This window comes from Homarus americanus, unplaced genomic scaffold (genome assembly GCF_018991925.1).
Source record: "Homarus americanus isolate GMGI-L3 unplaced genomic scaffold, GMGI_Hamer_2.0 scaffold38395, whole genome shotgun sequence".
Lineage (NCBI taxonomy): Eukaryota > Metazoa > Arthropoda > Malacostraca > Decapoda > Nephropidae > Homarus > Homarus americanus.
Genome location: NW_024731696.1, coordinates 297,501 through 316,585, shown reverse-complemented (window position 1 = coordinate 316,585; position 19,085 = coordinate 297,501). Strand labels below are relative to the sequence as shown.

General features: G+C 44.8%; 1 protein-coding gene across 5 annotated transcripts in view; it reads right to left on the bottom strand.

Moving 5' to 3' along the window:
• Positions 1 to 16,341, bottom strand: part of LOC121867816 (transcriptional enhancer factor TEF-1-like) — a 159,833-nt gene extending 143,492 nt beyond the window's left edge. For all 5 annotated transcript variants that reach the window (XM_042367937.1, XM_042367939.1, XM_042367938.1 and 2 more), the window contains exon 1: positions 16,057 to 16,341. The gene's annotated coding sequence lies outside the window, so the exon portion shown is untranslated. The remainder of the gene's footprint in view (positions 1 to 16,056) is intronic.
• Positions 16,342 to 19,085: the final 2,744 nt, after the last annotated feature.

The window sequence follows — 19,085 nt, the reverse complement described above, 5'->3', positions numbered from 1 at the left end:
CACGGCAACCACAACAATGAGGCACACACACACACACACACACACACACACACACACACACACACACAAAGCTATATTTACCTCCAAACACGTGAACAATTTAACTATTAATATACTAAGGTAAGTTTACGCAGGAATACACCTCCAGGTAACTGATTTAACTCGCCGACCAGGTAAGTTATACAGGTGTAAATTGTATATTTAAATAATCTTTCTACTAGATAATACTTTACACCGCTAGACGTCTTATTAATTACTAACAACAACAATTATAAAATTATAAACTAACATGAACAGTATATTTTAAGTGGTAAGCATCAACAATAATGAAATAGTATAATTAACTTACTAACCATTAACAAAATAATATACTATTTAACAAAACAAACATTAAATACCGTTACAGTAACACGTAACAAAATGTCATAAATAAAACGAATAAGTGACGGTAACACATAAGGAAAATCTAAGTAACACAAAATACTACAACATAAAGTAACACTATTAAATATACGGAACACTCATGATCTACAACCAGAGACAACATCAGTAACACTTAAAGTATCCATCACAATGACAGTCAATTATTTTCATATACCGTTCACATAAACAAGTAACAACAAGGTACTTCATATTCCTCAACCACAAAATACTCATGTAAATCCTCTATATCCCATTTTATCAGTAACTTTCGCTTGTCACGTATAACGAAGTGGGGAATAAACACAAACGGTATATATTCCATTTAGTGTTAAGAAAGTTGTATTTATAGGTAGTGAAGCGAAAGTGAGTTTACGGTATGGGAAGTACTGTAAATAAGCCCCATGTGTACCTGTAGCCAGATCGTGTCTCAGAAATAGCGCAGCGGGGGGAAGGTGTTCGCGTCTTGTCGCTCCCACGGTAAAACGGCTGCCAATATTACCTGTACCACCTATTCAGACTTTCATAACGCCCAAACCTTCCCTACCCCCCCCCCCACCACCCTAACCTTAGAAATAGCGAGCAGCGGCCACAGCAGCAGTTGGCTTTTATCTGAGTCCATGTCTTCATCTCCCACCAGAGTTTCCAAGATTGCCGGAGAATCACGGGGAAGAATACGTGGCGGCGGGCTCATGTTATTTCACTTACAGTTTTCCCACGGAGGCAATATCTTCTCTGGGCGTATTTTCCCAGCGGCGTAGATTGGTATAGGGAGTATTAATACCGAGGCAGTTCTCAGTACCGGGGTGAGGGATGAACGTTGCGCGGGACCCCATTTAAACCCCGGCCCGACCCGCGCCCGGCCCGCCCCGACCCGCCTGTGTAACGGCCACCAACTCCTGCCTTTTGTGTCCTCCCGCTAAAGTTGCCGGTGAGGCTGTCCTCTCCTTATTTTTTTCTACTTTTACATTAAATTTTTTCCTCCCTATCTGTGTCATACCGATCGACAAGCTGCATACACGCGGCCCCTGATAAAATATTAATGGTTATCGATACGGGTTGGTCACACTGTGAATCTTTAATCAAAGACACAACACTAAACATGGAGCACTGTAGGAAAATAAATTAGGACCCGCAGTTTCTTTTGATGGGGGGAACGCTGTGGTGGCGGCAATTTAAATTCAAAATTTCCACTGACTATCTCTGAATCTGCATTGATAGAGCACGCGTCGGTGTTCTTTTTACCTTAAGCCCAGAGTTTGTCCTCAAATATACCACAAAAGACTCAAATAAATGGTAGAAAATATGATTTAATTCACAGAAAGTAAAATGTGTCCGAAACCGGACCTTTAAATCCGAAATCGCGGGCGGGTTCCCATGACAACCTGTCAGGCAGTGACTGGAATGCCTGGCACGAACATCACTATTTGGCAAAAATATCCTCTTGTTGTTGGGATAATTGACTGCTGAGTCCCACAACTGTACCTATACCTACGACACACTTTACTGTCAGAGCGTCTAATAGATTGGTGAGGTGTAGGCCGCCTGGAGAATGTTTTAGTACATACACTTGACGGTGATAGGAATGTGTGGCATCTGAGGTGTTTTACCTCCGCTCCCTGCCACCCTACACTCACTAATGACCACTGTGTACCCTCCTACCTGTCATTACCGTCTACCTACCTCGTCACGACGGTCACAAGAAAGCCTCAGTCATGTTTCATCTACATTATTCAGGTAAACCGATCCATTGAGAGAGTCGGAGAGTTGAGAGAGAGACAGAGAGAGGAGAGAGAGAGTGAGTCATGTTGGCTGGCGGGTTCTCAACAACATAAGACTCACCACCGCTGTATGCAAATCAAGCGGCAGTCGTTGGAGCTTCAATCTGTTTTATGTCCAGCAGCAGCAGCAGCAGCAGCAGCATCATGCAGACTTACACATAGCCAGACAAACTGCTGCCTAGGAGGAGTTGAAAGAAAGCGGGGTGGCACATGTGGAGCAAGTGAGCGTTGCCTAACCAGTGTATAAGTTGCCTCACACGCACGGCTACACTACACAGACCTCGCGCTGACTCACCCACCCACCCACCCAACCACCCGCCCGCCCACCCGCTTGCACCACCACAACACTCCCACCCTCGCTCCTCAATGACGGAACCACGCCAAGCTGCTGTTCACTGAATTTACTTACTACACCACCACGGCGACCACTGTACCTTGATAACTATACGTGTGAACTGGGAACAAAGAAAATGGCTAAGTTTGTCTCACGATGATATACAGACACACAGATGGGTGGATATACAGTAGATAGCTATAAATAAATAGATATAGACAGATATAGATGAGAGATATTTAGTAATAACGTCACACACGTTTACAATGACTCAGAGCGTATATCAACAATGAATGTATAAAGTGTGTTAAAAATATTCCCTTGATAATAACATTGTCTTAAAATAGCCCTCAGCGTTCAGATATTATTTAGCACATCACAGACACACCTCACAGACGCTTATCCCGATTACACTCATATTAATCGGCAACACGACCCGATACCACATCAATATGGCCCTCCTAAACATGCCGATTATTTTACTAATGCGGTTCGATTACTGTTTTAAATGTATGCCGATTATATACCGTAAATGTGTTATATATATCATGATTACGCAGATTATCATCCTCACTATATACAACACAACACGTATATACTGATTGTTAACCCCCTCCCAACAACAATTACACAACCTTGGTATAACAGTACTCGACGACACTACACAACCTTCATATATCATTAACTATCATCGAAAACAGTACACAACCCTGATATAACGGTACATATCGATACAATACACAACCTTGGTATAGAAATGACCGCCCCCCCCAAAACAACACAATATAACCTTGGTCTTTATCGATTATTTATTGTCCCGGCAACACAACACAGCATAACCCTGCAATATCAATTATTGTCCTGGTAACAATATATAACCCTGGTATAAGAGAGAGTAATTAATTATACGGGTTACACTATACACACCGCTTCCTATAGAATTGTCTCTATTACAACGTCACACATCCCGAGAACAATACAGCACACCCTCACACATCACCTCCCCAGATGCAACTAACACATACCTATATGAAGTAACAGTGATGTGGTGGTTCTATTAATAACAGATTCAAAAGTAAACCAAATAAAAGCGTCACTTATAAACAAAAGATTGTACATAAATTTACCAAAAAAAATCTAAAAAAAAAAGAAAAACAAAAGCGCATCAAACAAAAATTTCAACAAATAAACAGAAATTTTCCGCAAACTTTCCACAAACAATCAAACAAAAAACATCTCCAAAAATAAACAAACAAATAAAAAAGGTCCACATACAAACAAAACGAATGCGCTTCAAATAAACAAACAAAAAAATATCCCCACTCATAAAATCTCCACAAATAAACAAACAAGAAAGTTACAGTAAATAAACAAAAGGAAGCTAATATTTGTAAACAAGAGGAGAGGAGGAGGACGAACCCAACACGCGAGGGGCAGCGAACATTACAGAACACCTCGCTAAGACACCTGAGGCCATCATCCAGGTACACGACGCCTCTTTTGCATCATTGTCCTGGGGAAGAGTAAGGGTGGGGGGGGGAGGGTAGGGAGGAGGTGAGGAAGGGAGGCAGACTGGAAGAGGAGGGGTTGGAGGAGGGGAGAATCTGTCATCTGTAATTTAGTATCAGTACTCTTTCTTCCTCTTCCTCCACCCTCTTCTTCCTCTTCCGTCTATGATAATCTAATGTTTACGGAATCCGAATCTTTATGATATGGTCGGATCTGAACCTATCTGGGATCACCTGAATATTATAGACACCCCCCTTATCTTATTTCACCTGAAGAGTAAACACCTGTTAACGTTACCTGAGGACGGGAGTTAGGTTAGGTTTAGAGTCGTTAATCTTCAGGGTAAAATAAACTGTGTGCGTCCAGTCTTCGGGTGAGAAAATCTAGGGTGTCTAATCTTCAGGTGACCCCCATACATATGTACCGTCGAGCTAATCTGTGCGGTAAAAAGACTCCTAAATCTGTCAGGACTATCTAAATCTGTACCAGGATACGAATGGGGTTGTAAAACTATCCGGAGCTGTGTCCAGGCAATACAGTAATCCAATATGGCCGACAGCCGACATGACGTAGAGGGAGGGGGGGACAAGGGGGTAGAGGGGAGAGAGGGGATCGAGTGCTCGCCACATGATCCTCGATTGTTCCCGCTCGGGTGTGAAACGCCAGGGAATCAACTTCAGTTCTGTTCTCTCCTCTCCCGCCCTCAACTATCATTTCCACTGAGGTCCTTTACTTACCTCTTGCCACAAACAACAATGCTAACAAGTGACTCCGCCGCAAGACCCGGTGTAAAAGTTTAGTGAGAGAAGAGGAGGAGTGTGGTGTCGAGGGAGGGAAAATAGGTATAAACATTGAGTGGTGATAGGGAGGCAGGGCGTGAGGCAGGGAGAGCTGGGTTAATGGACAGTGGACAAATAGGCTTACCCACTATGAGCTACCGTAAACCGAATTATGGTACTAGTCCCCGTTGATCGCTTTAATTGCCAATTAAGACAGATTTGGTGTAGGTGGGGCAGCCAATAACTCCCGAGTGTGTACACAAATATGGTAAGTGCTGGATTACGTTTAATTTTGAATGGGATGAGAGAGGGAGGGTGACCAGCTAACCTTTACATAACACAGGGATTATTTCTCTCACCACAAAAAGATCAACACATAAATTTAACCCTATACCTGTACCTTAAGTTCAGTCGCTCCAATTGCTTACCTTTCTGACCTGACTGATGTTTTTTTTTTTCGCATGAGGGGATGATTTTATTCTTCTTAGATTTGATACTTTCACCGCTACCAACCACATCATCACTACTTTACACCACTGCCGAAACCATTACCCACCACACCACTACCATCACCATACCAACCACTACCACCTCAGAGGCAGGTGGTGAGCCTCAACACACTGCTCCCTACCCCCCCCCTCTCACCCCCCGCCACCCCCACCCCCCATACCATCACCTGTTGACTCACTTTTATCAAACGGTCAATCAGGTGGGGGGCAGAAGGGAGGGGTGGGAGGGAAGGTGAAGGATGATGGGAGGGAAGGAGGAAGGGAGGGTGTGGGATGATGGGGAGGAAGGGAGGGTGTGGAATGATGGGAGGGAAGGAGGAAGGGAGGGTGTGGGATGATAGGAGGGAAGGAGGAAGGGTGGGTGTGGTATGATGGGAGGAAGGAGGAACAGTGTGGGATGAAGGGAGGGAAGGAGTGAGGTGTAGGGGGTAGACAGATGGAGTGAGATTGTTAAGTGAGAGTGAGAGCCGGGTGAGTGGGCGTAACGGAGAGAGGTGAGTGGGGGATAGTGGTGGTGGGGTGAAGGGGAGAGGGTGCGTCGTGAGAGTAAGAGTGAGGACAGGTGGTAGTGGTAATGGCGGTGGTGATGGTGGTAGTGGTGGTGATGGCGGTAGTGGTGGTGGTGATGGTGGTAGTGGTGGTGATGGTGGTAGTGGTGATGGTGATGGTGGTAGTGGTGGTGATGGTGGTAGTGGTGGTGATGGTAGTAATGGTGGTAGTGGTGGTGATGGTAGTAATGGTGGTAGTGGTGGTGATGGTGGTGATGGTGGTAGTGGTGGTGATGGTAGTAGTGATGGTAGTAGTGGTGATATAGAGTAGAAAAATATTAAAATAAACAAAGGGAGGAGCGAAATCATTCAACTAAATCATACACCAATACAGTGCATGGTACACCCTAACCCACCCACACACCCTCACACCCCTTCTCACCCACACAGACCACCTACTTTACACCCACCCACCCACCCACCCACCCACAGAGGTTTACAAACACAGCCAGAAGGAGAGTGATCGGCCGCCAACTAGCACCACACTGTACACCAACACCTCGAACGCCATGAACTAAAAACATTTTGGTTTACCGGTGAAAAAAGGAGATATTAAATCAATCATATTTTACCTATTGAGACACTGGGGGTAAGGTGTTGCGTATAGGAGGGGGGAGGGAGGGGGGAACGGGGGGAAGAGGGAAGGAGTGAAGGAGAGAAACGGTGAAGAAGGGAGGGAAGAATAGGGGAAGGAAGAGAGGAAGGGATGAAATGAGTGAGAGAGAGAGAGAGAGAGGGAGAGAAAATCTGGCGTTCGTTCCACTGATGGAGAGTTTCCCTTATCTGTTGTCATCCTCCCCCACCTCTCTTACTCCTCCCCTATCTATCGACATCTCCCCCACTTACCCTTCAACACTACTCCCTTACCTTCCATCTCTCCCCTACCCTCCTCAAATCCCCCGACCTTCCCTTCGCCTATCCTACCTCTACCCTCACCTCCCCTTCCCTTACCCCATCCTCCTCTCCTCTTCCCCTACAACACTCCCCTCCTCTCCCCTTCCCCTACAACTCTCCCCTCACCTCCCCTTCAACACTCACTCTCCCCTCTGATGAAAATGACTGACAAAGATGAACAATAATATGGATGCAAATGAGCGAGGAAACAGCTGAAACAGTATTGAATCATAACCTCATGAATAATACAACGGGAGTGGGTGGGGTGGGGAGGTAGGGAGGGGGAGGATAGTAGGATGGGGGAGGAGGATGGCTATGAGAGGAACTGGGATGGGGAGGGAGGGAGGAGGCTAGGAGAGGATAGTGGGATGGGGATGGAGGGATGGAGAACTAATCTATGCTACCTGACCACTCATATTCTCTCTCTCTCTCTCTCTCTACACCGCTATGATGACTCAGCCAATAGAGGTAACAGCAGCATAATAATGAAGGTGAGGAGGAGGTGGAGGAGACACCCCGGAGGCTATTCACCGGGAGGGGAAGGAGGGAGGAAGGGGGAAGGGGGAGGGAGGGGAGGGAAGGAGGGAGAGGGGAAGGAGGGAGGGGAGGAGGGAAATCAGAGTCGTTACCGCGGCCCGACACGTCATGGAGTGGTGTCCCCGCTGTCTGGTGTTTGTCTCAGTTGAGTGGGGGGAGGGAGTGGAGGGAGGGAGTGGAGTGGGGAAATGGAGTGGGGGAAGTGGAGGGAGGGAGTGGAGGGAGGGAGTAGAGGAAGGGGAGGAAAAAGGGAGTGAGGGTGTGGAGGGAAGGGAGGAAAAAGGGAGTGGAGGGAAGGGAGGGAGTGGAGGGTGAGAGAAAGCCCCTGATCATTCGGTTTCCTTGACTCACTCACCAAGACAAGAGTTCGAATCCCTCACGAATACGGTTGGCTACCGATATCGGAAGGCCACCACGCCGATAACGGGATAACCAGCATACCGCTACCCTACGTTGATATCGGAAGGCCATCACCCCGATGACGTCTAAGCCGATATCGGGAAAAACCAACATAACGATATCCTTACACCGACATCGGAAGACTAGTACGCCATCGTCTACTATACGCCGATATAACCACACCTGCGTATACCACCCTCTACGCTCATATCGGAACATCGGCATAACGATAGGTACCCCGACACAGGAACACCACACCGTAATTTACACCTATACCGGAAGACCATTATACCGATATCTTACGCCGATAGCGGGAAACAATCAGGACATTATCGGGTGCCGCTCTACACCAATATCAGAGTATCACCATAATCAACACCAACACCGATAACATCACACTAAAGCCGATAACGAGGACACCACCACCACACCGACGTTATCAACACCACCCCAACGTCAACACAACCAAAACACAACCACCGCACCAGTATCAATATCGTAAGGGGTGACGGACGTTTTGACGGACGCATTGTTGACAAATCCCATCCGGTCTGGGGGGGGATGGGGGTAGCAGAGTGAGAGAAAGGGGGGGGGGAGGGGTAGAGGAGGGGGTGATGTTCCTTCCGTACACAAATGCATCGGGCAGTCCCACACTTCGTATCAACAAAGAGCAACTTATGTGCAATATTGATCAAGAAATCTCAAACAAATGATAATTATTTAATTTTCATTGCCAAAAGTTTCGCTAAAATAACAATATACCTTTCAACATGTTTTTTTTTTCTCGGTATTAATGTGTCGGTATTTTTTTCATATACACAAAGTGGTATATAAATTAAGTGAGGTTTATACCCAGAAGAAATCATAACATCCGGTTCCTTACTAATGAGTTTAGGTAAATAAGAATAATAAAAATCAGCCTTTAACATCGCTAAACGTTTGTTCTTTAAAATCCAATCAATAAAAAAAAAACTCACTTGGCGCAAAACGTAACCAACTACACCACTAACCACGTCACCAACCACACCACGTCACCAACCACACCACGTCACCAACCAAACCACGTCACCAACCAAATCCACAACAGACACACACGTCAGGGTAGAGAAATGTCGTCCCCGCACACAATCAACTACACGTTACATAAATAATATTCTGTCAGTGAGACGACCGATTATGACTCGGCCCAATAAACACAGCGGGATTTATTTATGAATGTAATGACTCGCTGCACTAGAGGCTGGGTGACGTGGTGGTGGTAGTGATGGTGATGGTGGTAGTGATGGTGGTGGTAGTGGTGGTGATGGTGGTGGTGATAGTGTTGGTGGTGGTAGTGGTGGTGAAGGTGGTGGTGATGGAGAAGCAGTAGAGATTATATACCTATTCAAACAACTACCTATTATCACACTGCGGGATTTCTTTCATAAATTTCACCCCATCCCCAGCACAAAAAAAAGAAAGAAAATGAATGAAACAAGAAAATAAAACATATATACCGTTAACAGGGATAGAACGGGGCTGGTTTTTTTCTTCTTCTTTCTATCAACAACAGTAGTCACGAAAATAACACAGCATTTCGTTCGACTTTATTCCCGTCAACACACCTGACTGTCACACGTTAATCTGTTGTGCATGGTCAGGCTGCTTCAATAAATAAACTTTCTGCCTCCTGTGAAATAACAAAAAAACTTACCTAACCTAACCTAACCTCGCTACCCTGACCAGCCTCACTGTTCTTATCTGATTAGCGTTCACCACTGTACACTTAGCTGCGGTCAGAACGGCTATTTCCTCAGCTATGCTCTATCTTTCACTCAACATAACTCTCAAATCTTAAATCACACGAAGGTTTTAAATTCTTCAATGTTAACAAATAATATCAATAACATCTTACGAGTTTTTATTAAATCACCCAAGTGTTACAGCGATAAGTTACATAATATTACATCCACCTTCAATCAACATTACCAAGAGGAGTTAATATTTTTTTTGTAATGTTTAGGCAGAAATAAATGTGATGATTATGAGGCAGAACGGACTTGAAATTATTATATATAAGAACTCGGGTTGAGAGTGTGTGTGTGTGTGTGTGTGTGTGTGTGTGTGTAAGTGGGCGTGGAGGGGCGGTGTGTGTGCTTGTGTGGGTGGATGGAGAGGGTGGGTGTATGTAGGCGGGTAGAGATAAATGATAAAAATGTGGGTGTGTGGGTGGCCGAAGGCAAACCGGAATAGTGAGTGGGTGGGTGGGTAGGTAAGTGGGTGGGTGGGTAGGTAGGTGGGTGGGTGGGTAGGTGGGTGGGTTAGGAAACTGGTGGGTTAAATGAATTTCTAATGGGTGGCGGGTAACCTTTTCTTACACATCTCCCACATTCTCCCTCACCCCTCCCTCACTTCCCTACCCATTTCACCCCACACCACCCCCTCCTCCCCCCAAAACACACGCCCAATAAACCTTCAATAAGATTCGTGAACAAACGCATCTTAGTGGGTCTTCTGCGCCCGCCCGCGAAAAGAGTCAGCCATCAATTGACAATTTCAGCGTGGGGGAGGAACCAGCTTGTTTACATAATGTGCTCTGTCCCTCCCCCTCCCTCACCACCCTCACTCTCCCCCTTCCCTACCTCCCCCAGGCTGGTATACAATGATACGATTGGAGTTGTGGTGGTTAAGGAGCTGGTGGGGAGTAGTGAGGGGTATTGAGGAAGGAGCAGTGAGGGGGAGGGAGTGGTGGGGGGAGGGTAGTGGGGAGGAATGAGTGGTGGAGAGGAGGGAACATCACAGCCGGAAAAGATTGTGGTCTAGATTGTTACTCCAGAAAAGGATGGGGAAGGGAGGGGAAAAAGAAGGGAAGGGGAAAAGGTAGGGGAGGAAACAGGAAGAGGGAGTGGAGGAAAGGGGAAAAGAGAGGGAAGAGGAAGAGAGAGGAAAGGGGAAGAGAGAGGTGAGGAGATGAAAGGGTAAAGGGAAGGGGAAGAGGGATGGGGGAAGGAGGAGGAGGAGGAGGAGGGGAATTAGTCCGGGCCCCATCACGGCAACAGAATAATAATAACAATAATACTCCCACATTAACTCTCTATCGTGTGTGACCGAGATACGATGGCGCTTACTAGTGTCACGGAGGAGGAGGTGGAAGAGGAGGAGGAGGGGGAAGTGGAGAAGGAGGTAGAGATGGAGGAAGAGGAAAAGGAGGAGGAGAAGGAGGAAGTAAAATGAGGTGATGAGGGGGAGGAGGTAGAGGTGGAGGAAGAGGAGGTAAAGGAGGAGGAGGAGGTAAAATGGGGGTGGTCAGAAGGTAAAATGAGGAGGTTATGATGAAGAGGAGGAAGAAGAGGTGGAGGAAGAAGAAAAAGAAGTGGAAGAGGAAAATTGCGGTCAAAATCATCGCAGTGGACAGAAATAATTTGCTGTATCGTATCAATTCCTCGAGATATATCACGAGACGTCGAACTAGTGATACCGTACCAGCCAAAGTCTCGCGTCATTTAAATAGCCGCCAATGCCAGGTTTAAATAGCCGCGCTTCGGAGCAACGAGGTTTAAAGCGCAGAATAAGGGAAAGTACCCCGTTTAAATTGCCGTGCTTGAGAAAGACCCGGTTTAAATCACCGCGCTTCGGAACTTCGCGGTTTTAATTGTCGCGCGAGGGAAATAATGAGTATAAATCGTTGTACTAGGGAAATAATGTGTTTTATATCGACGCACAGGGGAAATAATGTGTTTTATATTGACGCACTCGGGAAATAGTGCGTTTTATATCGACGCACTAGAGAAATAATGTGTTTTATATTGACGCAATAGGGAAATAGTGCGTTTTATATCGACGCACTAGAGAAATAATGTGTTTTATATTGACGCACTAGGGAAATAGTGCGTTTTATATCGACGCACTAGAGAAATAGTGCGTTTTATATCGTTATGGTAAAGCTATAACACCGCCACACCACCATAACTACCGCCACAACAACAACACCGTCACAACACAACTATAACACCGTCACAACCCAACTATAACACCATCACAACCCAACTATAACACCGTCACACCACCATAACTACCGCCACAACACTATGGCACAATAACAACACCATCACAACACAACTATAACACCGTCACAACACTACAACCACCGCCACAACACTATAACAATCACCGCCACAACACTATAACAATCACCGCCACAACACTATAACAATCACCGCCACAACACTACGACACAATAACACAATTATAACCACCATCACAACACTACAGCAACATTCATCACAACACCACAACCACCACCGCCACAACACTACAACATCCATCAAAACACAACCACCACCACCACAACAACAACCTCTCGAATCATTACCAGACAGATATATATAAATACCCATTACCTAAACTATTTTCATACAATTATAGTTTAAACCCTACACTTGTCTTTCTTTAATTCCCCCCCCACCCTTCATTACCTCCCTCCCTTCTCTCATGTTCTAAACCCCTTATTCCACCCTACACAAAACTGGAGAGGAGTAGAAATAACAACAATAATAATAACAATGATGATAATAATAATAACAATGATAATAATAACAACCACAACAATAATAACAACGATGATGATGATGATGATAATAATAATAATAATAATAATGATAAAAATAATAATAATAATAATAATAATAATAATAATAATAATAATGCCGTAGAGAAATAGTAATTTAATCAAAATAGACAACAGGTAAAATGTCTAGATATATGTTGTAGCAATACTGAGACTGCGGTACACACGAAGACTGCGGTATACATGGTCGCGATACTAAAAGACTGCGGTATACATAGTCGCGATACTGAGACTGCGGTATACATAAACACTACATGGTCACAATTCACGGGGACTGCGGTATACATAGTCGCTACACAGTGACGCAGGAGATATATACATGGTTGGAATACATGGAGATTGCGGTATACATGGCCGCTGAAGATGCTGTTGTAGTCTTAACATAATCATTACACTTAAATCGGATTGACCAATTTTGTGGCCCGGATTTATCCCCCGCTTTAAAACTCCTATTAAGAGACCACACACACTTAACACCAACTAGTAAATATTAATAGAAACACACAAAATAGCTATTGTAATTACAGATTTAACATAATACCCAAAAATACATATAAAATAGTTATTGTTTTATCAGGCGTTTTTATTTAAGACGATTTTACAATACCACTTATGTCGTGTACTCCTCCACAACCGACCAAGCTACAATAAGGCACCTGTTCACCTAATAACTCACTAAATATTCTCTCCATTGGTATTGTAAATATTGTTTTATATATATTTACACAATAACACAAACAGGATTATTGATATTTAGTCGTTAATTTATGCTCTTGTTTACATAATGAGTCGGATGATGGGGATAATTTTGTGTGTGTGTGTGTGTGTATTTTTCCCCGCCAGGACAACGATATGATTTTTTTCCCCCCCGCACCCGTGGTATAATTCGCACACCACACACCTGCATCATCGTCTGCCAGTGTCTATAATGAATTGATTTTAATTACTGGGTTAAATATATACGGTCAACCCGATTTAATTACCGAAGTGGAGTCATGTTATATTTTTATTTAATCGATAATGGCAACAAATTAATTTAATGTAACATATAATAACACGTGGAAGAGTGTGTGTGTGTGTGTGTGTGTACAAATTGTTAATGTTCACAAAGTATCACCTGAAGATTAACCACCCTAAACGCTACCTAAAAGGGGGGGGGGATTAGGCAAAACTAGATTAGCATTATGGCAATGAATCGTCAGATGAAATAAACTGGGGTGTCTAATCTTGAGGTGATCGTTAACGAGACAGTATAGAGTCAGTTCTTTCCTCCCGCTTACACAAATTTTCCTCCTACAAACAGTCGGTTCCACAAGTTGGCAGGCAGCGCTCACCTCACCCCCTTCATCCCAACACAGCCACCCTGATAAACTTCACCAGAACGGGAGAATATTTGCCCTTCTACAATAATGTGAAACACAGCATTATAGAAAGTCTTCCCTTCTTCATTTTTATTACTCCCTCCAGTTGGGTATCGAACCCCGTTATTGCGTCATCGAAGCTCATATTGCAATCTCGACTACAGGCCGGGGGGGAAGGGGGGGGGAGGGGTGTAGATTTCCGTACCATCCGCCTTGTTTCTTTGTGTTTGGGACAAGATACAAGCGGGGGAGGATCTCGGCTCGCAAATGATAATCTGTGCGTCTTGAACGATACTAAAGTCTTATACTCAATTTATAAAATCGTCCAATGTCGGATGAGCGGTTGAAAAAGACGGGTTTGTACACAACATATTGATGCGGCTGATGTAAATCGATGACATTATTTACTGCAGGCCGCACCTTATGCCGGAAATCTATGCTCGTTTTAACGTTACTCAGGTTGATTTCGTCGCCTCGTCGGTGTATTGGCAATTGACACACTAGAGTGGGCTGTAAGCACCAGCCTGCCGCACTCTCCAATAATCACCCGTGTTTTCCCTCCGCACATCATTCATAAATTAATCTCGCGAGTTTACTTTTATTTGCTGGTAAGAAATGAGACATTCACACCCGCGTCTTTTCAATTATATCAAAATATCGGTATTCAATTATTCCGATAATATATATTTTAGCAAGAGAACCTCAACATCTTATTAACGAAAACGGATAACTCCCGGGTAAATAATATGGCCAAGACACCCAGTATTGACACGCGGGGAGTCCGAGTGTGTGTCTGATGCCTTCAAATGTCAAGTTGTGTGTGTGTGTGTGTGTGTGAACAGCTTACCTTCCTACAGGTCCTCCCTCACTAAACCACCTGCACAGCATGTCTTAATTAAACCTGTGTCTTCTTTAGGAACACTAATTAACGCGTGAAGGTTATATCACAGGCAAACCTTTATACTTTATTTGTTTTTATCCAGGAAGGGACGTGGGGTATAATTTTCTCTCCTGGTTGAAGTCACACAAGATGCACCATCGCCCGCCCAGCCGACCCACGACACCTCCAGCACAACACACATTAAGATAATACTTCCTAAGAGGCTTTACACACGGGTATTTAATCCAGGTTCTACTATACCACCCACCACTAACACCCCGTTTACCACCCACCACTAACACCCCGTTTTCTGTATAGTCTACTATGTGATAATAATACACGGTAATCCCGTAATGGGTATACCACCCCTTACATAATGAATACACAACACCACTACACACACTGGGCTGCGGCTCATCAGCGTAACATGTAACTCTCCAGATTCAAGCTCGGACACAGTACAGGGCCGAGGAAATGCTTCACTACACGTTTAAATAATAAACTTCCAACTCTGAATGTATAATATGAGGCACAAAACTGACTGTCCCAAATGGTAAATAATAAAACCTTGGGAGGAGCGCTGTAGCCACCAGGGACCGGGGTCCTCGGTGTGTCTGGCAGGGTACTGGTGGGATTGCCTACTAGTTTTACACAGTCCCAGGTCGCGTATGGGGGTCAAGAAAACGCTAATCCCAGGTAAGCGGAGACAGGACATTCACCCCAGCGCAGGAGGCTAGCTAGCTGAGGGGCCCGGCGGTGGCCCCTCCAGTGGGTGGTGGCCTCAGCCTTGCATGCTCACCCATCAGCTCAACACACGACACGCTGCCTGCCCTCACTGGGAACTTGTCAGGGACTTACGCCGCTAAAACCAGTGGTTGTCAGCAGGCAGGTGACGTCCACGCTGCTGACAGCCTTCACTCTCACACGTCAAACATCCTCAATAAGCTCAAATATATTTATCCATTACCCTTCGTTCTGCATGGCTAACTCAGTTGTCTGCGCTCTGCAATTATCACACGACACTGGGACCTGAATTAAAGGTTTCTTATATATCAAGTTTTTTCTTGTGATAAGTTCATGATAGTCACATTTTCCTCGATAACAGATAACGGCAGATAAGTAGTTTGTGACGAACTGATCGACCAGCACAATATTTCCTGCTATTATGCAATGCGTAATACAATAGGTAATTTCTGCGATACAGTCCACATTACATCACTTATCTTGGCCGAGTTAACAGTACACCTGAAGACAAGTGCATACACACAGGGAGGCGATAATAGTGTGCCGTAACCCGTGTCGAGCGCTGAAGAAAATGGACCATAAAGTGAACTATAGACGGCCAGCACAGCACAGGTGAGAGGCTCCTCCACTGTCTTCCACAACACCACAAAAGCTATCCTTTAAAAACTTCTTGCAGCGCGACCCTGAAATATAAAACGCCTCGGCAAAATATCTAATAAAAGCACAAGTCAGGCAGTGTTGAAAATCCGACTTACCTGTGAGAAAAAACCGCCTCTAGGGGTAGTGTTGGCAGATCCACTCCTGCCAACACTCTAACAGTAACTTGGGTTTCTCAACTCCCACAAACCACGTAGAGTAATCCTTTGAGATCACGAATTACAGCAATATTTGCACTACCCCTTGACACCTCAGTCCGTGCCTGATTGATCAACACTGATTCTTAACTTGATCACTGGTTTTTCTCGCTACACGAGCGCCCGAGCACCAAAGTCGGAGATAAATCCAGAACAATACTTCCCCGTCTGAACGTTGAACGTGAACTAAACTGATCGTCTCTCGTAGTTTGTGTCTACTACTCGATCCGCACTGCCAGATACCCTTTTATGCTGCGTATTTATTCCCCACACACTAGTCACAGATTACTCCTTCTGGACACATTTCACAACACAGATTAATATATCCTCGTGTAATTTCAGTACATAACACGTATCAACTCTAAATCGGCTAAATAATATTGTGAATAAGTTCCACATCCGCCAACTCTCTTCCTCATAGGTGGGGGTGGGGGAGGAAGGGGGAGACGAGGGGGCTAACACGGGGTGACCATCGCACTCAATTTCTCATAACATGATCTTTGTTAACGACGACACAGGGCAGCTATTGTGTAAGCTATGATTCAATTCTAGAAACAGATCAAGAGTTAATCAAGTTAACGTACCTGGCCTTGACATTTGAGCAAAGGTAACACAGTTGGAGAGGGGGGCTGGGTCCGTTAATATCTAGACGGAGAGGCTGGTTGTGATTTATCAAACATTATCCCACTAAATCGACAATTATCAACACAACACGTTTTTACCCCATCCATACCCACAATAACACGATATTTTACCCACTAACACCGAGTAAATAGACCAACACGATGTCCTAAACTGAGAATAAATATATAAGCGTGAATGTGGCGAGAGATGGCAGTCCCTCAGTGTTCCAGGGGAGGCCCAGACTACCTGAGCAGCAGACCGCCCGCCTCTCCTCCGACACACACACACACACACACAACACATGCTACCTCACTAACCCCATCCTCCTCGTCTCTACCACTCACTCATACTTCCTCCCTACACTCCTCACGTGGTCCCTCAGCTCCGTAAACACAGAGAGGCTAAGGCAGGTTATGAGGGGAGGTAAGAGTGTCTGAGCGAGAGAGGTGGTGTGTGGGTGTGAGGTGGGGCAGGTGAGATGAGAAGCCTGGACCATCTTCCGCCCAGTCTCAGGTTGTATCCAGGTCTTCTCCCTCCCCTGCCCAGGTTATTGTGACCTCCCTCCCTCCATCCCTCCCTCACTCCTACCCTCCATCCCTCCTACCCTCCATCCCTCCTCCTCCTCCTCCACCACCACCTTTCTTGATATCATTATTATTATTATTATATTTATTTTTTTTACTGACAACAAAGAACAATGCATGAGAATAACTGTAGGACTTGGTGATGAGGAGGACTTTACACACACACACACACACACACACACACACACACACACACACACACATACACACACACAAATATAATTACGGATCACCAGAATAATTGCTTACCTTGCTTATTGCACTTCATTAAACACCCTAACGATACCTTGTGGAGTTTGGGTAAGGTAAGGTAAGGTAAGGTAAGGTAAGGTAAGGTAAGGTTAGGTAAGGTAAGGTAAGGTAAGGTTAGGTAAGGTTAGGTTAGGTAAGGTTAGGTTAGGTAAGGTAAGGTTAGGTAAGGTAAGGTAAGGTAAGGTAAGGTAAGGTAAGGTTAGGTAAGGTTAGGTTAGGTAAGGTTAGGTTAGGTTAGGTAAGGTTAGGTTAGGTAAGGTTGGGTGGGTAAGGTAAGGTAAGGTAAGGTAAGGTAAGGTAAGGTAAGGTAAGGTAAGGTTAGGTAAGGTTAGGTTAGGTAAGGTTAGGTAAGGTTAGGTTAGGTAAGGTGATATTAGTTAAGTTAGAGTAGGTTAGGGTGAATTCAGCTTAGATTAGGGTAGGTCAGGCGTGAAGTAAGCTTAGATTAGGGTAGGTCAGGCTGAAGTAAGCTTAGATTAGGGTAGGTCAGGCTGAAGTAAGCTTAGATTAGGGTAGGCCAGGCTGAATTAAGCTTAGATTAGGGTAGATCAGGCTGAATAAAGCTTAGATTAGGGTAGGTCAGGCGTGAATTCAGCTTAGATTAGGGTAGGCCAGGCTGAAGTAAGCTTAGATTAGGGGAGGTCAGGCTGAAGTAAGCTTAGATTAGGGTAGGTCAGGCTGAAGTAAGCTTAGATTAGGGTTGGTCAGGCGTGAATTCAGCTTAGATTGGGGTAGGTTAGGCTGAATTAAGCTTAGATTAGGGTAAGCTTGGGGTCACATCAAAGCTAGGACAACTGCTCTTTGTATCAGAGGACAACTGAGCCTGTATTAAAACTCGGAAAACATGACGAACTGACAGACTGACTGACAATATACCAACCTGACAACAATCTGAGCTAAAAACAAACTGCTGCTGACAACAACCCCGAAAACAATCTGAGCTGACAATCTGATCTAACAACAAATTGAGCTGACAATAAACTGAACTGACACCAACCTAATCTGACAACAACCTAATTTGACAACAACCTAAGCTGACACCAACCTAACCCGACAACAACCTTATCTGACAACAACCTAATTTGACAACAACCTAAGCTGACACCAACCTAACCCGACAACAACCTTATCTGACAACAACCTAATCTGACAACAACCTAAGCTGACACCAACCTAACCCGACAACAACCTTATCTGACAACAACCTAATCTGACAACAACCTAAGCTGACACCAACCTAACCCGACAACAACCTTATCTGACAACAACCTAATCTGACAACAACCTTATCTGACAACAACCTAAGCTGACAATAACCTAAGCTGACAACAAACTCATGTCACAACAAACTGGTCGAAGTATACAGCAGACTTGAACTGACAAAAGGATAAGCTTAATATAGTATAAAGTCCGACTTACGCTGACAACAAGACAGTTAAACACTATGTCAGATTCTATCCTCCGGGCCTC